Below are 6,000 nucleotides of genomic sequence, written 5' to 3' on the forward strand. Positions count from 1 at the left end.
TCTGCATTTACATGTTATTCAAATTCGCTACTAATTTTAACTATTTTCTCATTTTTCTTTGCTATTCCTTTAATACAAATGTTTTTTGCGCGATATTACTTGCATTTACTACCTAAATAAAACTTCTGCTTAAATAATGTTTTATCATTTTCACTTTATCATTTTGTTTTATCATTTTCATTTAAATATAAAAATCATAATTACAAATGTATTATATCTATGATCTGGAAGTTAAAATAATAAAAGATATATAATTAAGTTATTTATCAAAACATTATTATATAAACAATAACTATACTCATTTATCTAACAAATATAAATTTGTATAAACTAGTTCTTATTCAGAGCAGAACAGATAAAAATAATTGAGTTAATACCTTGGGAAATAAAATATCATCTTCCCCACATTAATTAATAATAATTTTGCTAAAAGCAAACTTCTTTTGATAATAAATATTTGCTTTCTTGCATATCTCTTTCAGATAAGTTTATAGAAAAAGGAAGAATCACAATTCCCAAAAGGCGTTACTTTAATATTGCGCAGATTTAATATCCGTTTCCGAGAAAAACATATCATAATTATTTCGATTGCTGCACGTAATATTTAAAGACAGTATAATAATGAAACTAATGCAAAAAAAATATTTTTATTTCAATTGTTCTGAGAAATGCAAGTGAATACGAAATTTTACAACAAATTACTAAATAAAAAGCCTTAAATGTAATCAGTACAATCGGTCAAATAAAAGCGCTTTTAATGACTCTGTTCCATCTAAATATATAATATTAAAAATTAAAACAAGAAAAATAACAACATATGATAATATATTTTTCGATTTAGTTACATTTAAAGCTAACACTTATACTCATTAAACTAATAACAATTACTTATAACTTACTGTCAACAACTATTTCTCTAAATTTTTCATCAATTTGTGAGACATAAAATTAAAAGTTGCGTTCTTTTAACCGGTAAACAAACTGATTTAAGGAAAACAGTTTTAAATGGTGGATATAAGATTTTAAATACAAACTAAATATTTTTAATTTGCATAGTAGGGTTTACATGATTTCTCTTACAGTTCCAATTTCGTAGTAATATTCACTTGACAAACTGAGTTTAATACATAATTCTTGAAGAAAAAAATGTTAAAATAAATCCTACTGTATTTTTTTTTACATTTAAAAAAATTAACTTGTAATTCATTTCGTATCTAATTTTTCACTTATAATTCATTTCGTATCTAATTTTTAATTTATAATTCATTTCGTACTATGTAAATATTTTTAATTTACATAGTAGGGTTTACATGATTTCTCTTAGAGTTCCAATTAAGTAGTAATATTCACTTGACAAACTGAGTTTAATACATAATTTTTGAAGGAAAAAATTTTAAAATAATGTTAAAATAAATCCTACTGTTTTTTTCTCCCTACATTTAAAAAAAGATATAATTCATTTAGTTTCTGCTTAATTTGATGGGATTAACATGATTACAGCAATAATTAAAAATCTGCTACATATCATAGAATTAATATGAGTAGGTTATCAACTGCAAATATACTTCTGAATATTTGGTCAGATCGAAATACTATACTTATTCACTTAAAGAATGTTTAATGCAACAAATACAAAAGGAGTTTAATTTTCGTTCATGATTTGAGTCATTAAGAAAAAAAAAAAAAAAGAGATTATCAGAAATTCAGGGCTAAAAGTTTTGAGAAAATATATTTCGATACAAAAAAGCGTGGGGATAACATTTTGTGTAATAAAATTTACTTATGAACTATTTAATCGAATTTATTTTTCAGTTTTGCACTTTTTACTAAATGTTTGGTAAAGAGAACTATAATTTTTAAAACCAGAATTATCTGTAAATCGTTATCATATGAAGGTAAAATTCCAAGATAATGTTTTAAATTCCAAAAATTTCGGTTTTATTTACCACAATTATGATTATTTTACCAGAAATGCCAGTATCATATGGTACTCTAATTTAACCATAATTCTCTTCTCCGTGCAATACTTCTGAAAATAATAATGTGGGGGCGAAGTTATCGACCATGCCAACCTTCATCTATCAAAAGGTACCTCATGATTGAATCAAGTTTGCATGTGTTATATACCAGTGAATTGATGTTTAATTTTCGCAGTGGTAATATATTACATAATATATTATTTACAACTTTGTTGAAAGCATAATCGTACATCATAAAGATGAAAATCGTATAGAATTCTCTTAAACGCAGCGTATCGTAAGTTCTCTTTCTTAATATTATAAACATAAAATAGAACTGCCAGATTCACAAACTCTAATACAAAATTAACTAGAAGAAAGCATGACGGAAATGTTAAACTTAAAGTGAGTGGCAACAGAGACTGAGTAGCAACAGCAGGAGGATTGGTTAATGTCGCAGTCACAAATAGCAAGTCAACTGTTCAACGTGGATCATCCATCTAAGTAGGCGTTACCATCAAGTTATTTTGCGAAGTGGGCGTTACTGCGTGTACAAATCATGTCCAGACGTCACCAATGTGGGGGCGGAGTTATCGAACATGCCAACCGTCATCTATCAAAAGGTACCTCATGATAGAATCGAGTTAGCATGTCTTATATACCAGTGAATTGATGTTTAATTTTCATAGTGGTAGTTACGCTACAATTACAACAAACAAAGAGTAACTAATATAGCAATATTTCCCCAAACGTGCTAGATCTCTAATCTAGCTATAACATGATGCATTTCAGAATCACTTTATGAAGTATAACGTCAAATAATTTATGTCTAGTAAAAAAGTTACTGATTTTTATATATTTGAAATTTTATCGCATGCAAATAAACTTTTTTTTTCTAAATTCACATTTTATAAAGATTCCATCAATTAGAATATCATGTTTTTTTTATTTGCCCTTATCATCAATTGTGTATATCTAACACCTGTACACATTAGAATTGCATGTATATAATTTTTTTTCTTTTTTAACAAAAAATTACACTGTGAAAGTATTTTACATCATTGGCATAAAAATAAACAAAGCGTAGTAAGTCAAGAAAATATATCATATTTTCTGGCGAATCATAGACTTCTAGTGATAAGAACTCTGGAATAAACAAAGATCTATCAAACATAAGAAGCATTTGGCATCAAAAGCCTTTGCTTATAAAAGGATCGACTACGTAATTTACTTTTGAAACGAAGAGAGCCGTTGGTCCTGGCGATGAGGTGCCAAATCTTTCTTTTATTCCGCTTCGCCAAATGGAGGAAGGAACAAGATTGGTTTTCACAGATAGAAGCCACGTCACGCATCTCATTTCATTTCTGCCCATTTTTGATATTGAGAGAACCGACATGTCTAAGAAAATACTGATCGTAACAAAAAAAAAATGAAAAAAAACATTTCCATAATTAATCCTCACAAAATTCCGCATTTTTTGTTAGAAATTTCTCATTTCCAGAATGACAAAATTCTTAGATGTTAATATATCAAACAGAATAAAACTTAAATTTATTCGTCTATATTTATTCGTATATTTAATGAGAAATCAAACAGTAACCTTTTTTTGAAAAAAAATAAAATCTTTTCTGATAAATTCTTTTGTACCGTTATAAGAATTTAAAGAAATGTTCGTAAGATTGAATACGCACATCGAAGTTTAAAAAAAAAATAATTCAAAAATCTTTGATTAAATTTAAGTTTGCAAAATCGATTAAATGACTGAAAAAAAATTCAAAATTATTTGATATACCATTTAAAATTTTAAAAGAAAGATAAAGATTTTTTTAAAAATAGAATCTATATAAAATGCAATTTTGAATAAAATGGATAATTTCGGAAAATCATATCAACTGCTCTAAGATATTTTGACCTCTAGATTACGGACAATGACTGGCAAAAAATGCTTCAGTCACTGGCGGTAAAAAAAAGTATTCCTGTAAAGCTATCATGACCATAAAACACAGAGCTGCTCGCAAAATGAATGACCACTTACTGTAAATTAAAATTATGCTCACAAACTTTTTTCTTTAGTTCGGTCCTTGGTGTTGTCAGAAACTTCTTATTCTGACCAAAGTAAACCATGGGACAAAGCGAAGAGTTGCATGCTTATTGTATGATGGTACAACACTTATTGTACTTCAATAAAAAGGGATTGCTATAGAGATGTTTTTGGCACCAACTGGGATCAAACTCGGGACCTCTCTGACCGCAGCCTGTTACAGTAATTAGCATAGAAAAAGGGCAGAAACCTTCCAATTGAGTTAGGAAACTTTTTGTAATAACGTTAAACTCTACTACTTTTTTTAATAAAGTCGTTACAATTATGGATACTGTTTTTTCCCTCATTTTGTCTGGTATTTTCAAGTGCTTGAGGAAACATTTACCACACTGGTGTACATTACCAGTGGTTTTAGAGAGTTCCCTAATATTTTTATAAGAGATTTTAAAACCTTTTTCGTTGAATGACATAAGAGTACAGGTTTATGTGAACTTACTTTCTCCGCATTTCCGGATTAATTGTGCTAATCTATACGTTGTAATAGGAATAATATTTTTGAAGAAATTCGGATCTTTAAACTAAGGAAAATCGTGAAAATCGTTCGACGCATTCCCGCCGGAATGGTTTTATCAACAAGGAAAAAAAGAAATTTGAGTTTGATTGCATCTTAGAGATAATTCCCTGTATTTTTAAGTCAACATCTATTAATTATAAGCAGATTTACTCATAAGAAACTAAACCTTTTCAACGGCGCATTGAAAATAAAGTACTTTAGAATACGTCTTGAAATTAAAGAAAATGTAATATTATGAACCAAAAGCTTTAATTTCTGCATCTGAAATTTAAGGTTTTTTGTTCTTAAAAGAAAATTAATTCAATTTTGGAAAATGCATATTTTGTTGCAGCACTCATTTATGTAATAACTTTTATATTTTTTTCCTGTTCATAGTTTCTCCGTTCTAAATTAAAGCGTAAGAGAAATTTGGAATGAAGCCAGACAATGTAAAGCAATTTTAAAGATCAAAGTTTCAGACTTGCTTTTATCATTGCAAAAATTCATTTACTAATTAGATTCAAAATTTACATAGGAAAAAAACTAGAATGTCGGATAAGGACTTTTTTTTAAACTTAGCATATTCTTCAAGTTTATAACAATATGAGAGTCACATATTCTGTATAAATTTAATGAACTCTATTTAAAATTTAATTTTTTTCTGTTACAAAAGTTTTCTTTTGTCTTTTTTTATAAAAATGTTCCTTTATACTAATACTTGAATGTATATTTAGCAGTTGCAATTTTCCACTTCAAAATCTGTATCATATATTTATAAAAAATATTTTAACCTCTTTCATAAGCATTAAACTAAAGAAATATATTATTATTGAGCGTCTTTTTATTTTTTGAGGGCACGTTTTCTTCATTGTCAATTATTTATTGCGCCCAAGGTATCTAACACTATTTTGTAAGAAAAAGTTAAGCAGATTTTTTATTTATTTAAAAGAGACTTTTACGTACTATTTTGAATAAAAAGCGTCCCTATTAAAAAGGCTTTTGTTAAAATAACAAGCCAAGGAATGGGTTTGGTTGGGTTAATTTTATAAGGGCACATTAATATTTACCTTAGTTTTCAATCTTCAAGTGTCTTCCATTTCTACTGTTCGTGTAATACTTCTAGAAATGAGAGAAAATTTTCAAAAAAGTTAAAAACAATAATTAATATTAAAATTTTTATTTCAATTGAAATAAAGACAGCAAATTGAGACCCCTAACTGTTCAATTTCTTAAAATATGTGCATTTTCTTAGTAATTGCAACATGTGACCATGTCAGCTATAGGGCTAAATAATTTAGCATGTACGTCATAAATGTAAAAGTCTCTAAGATGAATATTGGTTTTACATATCGGTTAAAGATTTTAAAAATGTATTATAAAAGGAATCGTCAAGGAACAGACAAAGCTATTACAACGGTTCCCTTTTTTTAGGAGAACAAAAATTGTTT

This window comes from Parasteatoda tepidariorum, chromosome 3 (genome assembly GCF_982258835.1).
Source record: "Parasteatoda tepidariorum strain Cologne lab strain chromosome 3, Ptep-v5.0, whole genome shotgun sequence".
Taxonomy (NCBI): Eukaryota; Metazoa; Arthropoda; class Arachnida; order Araneae; family Theridiidae; genus Parasteatoda; species Parasteatoda tepidariorum.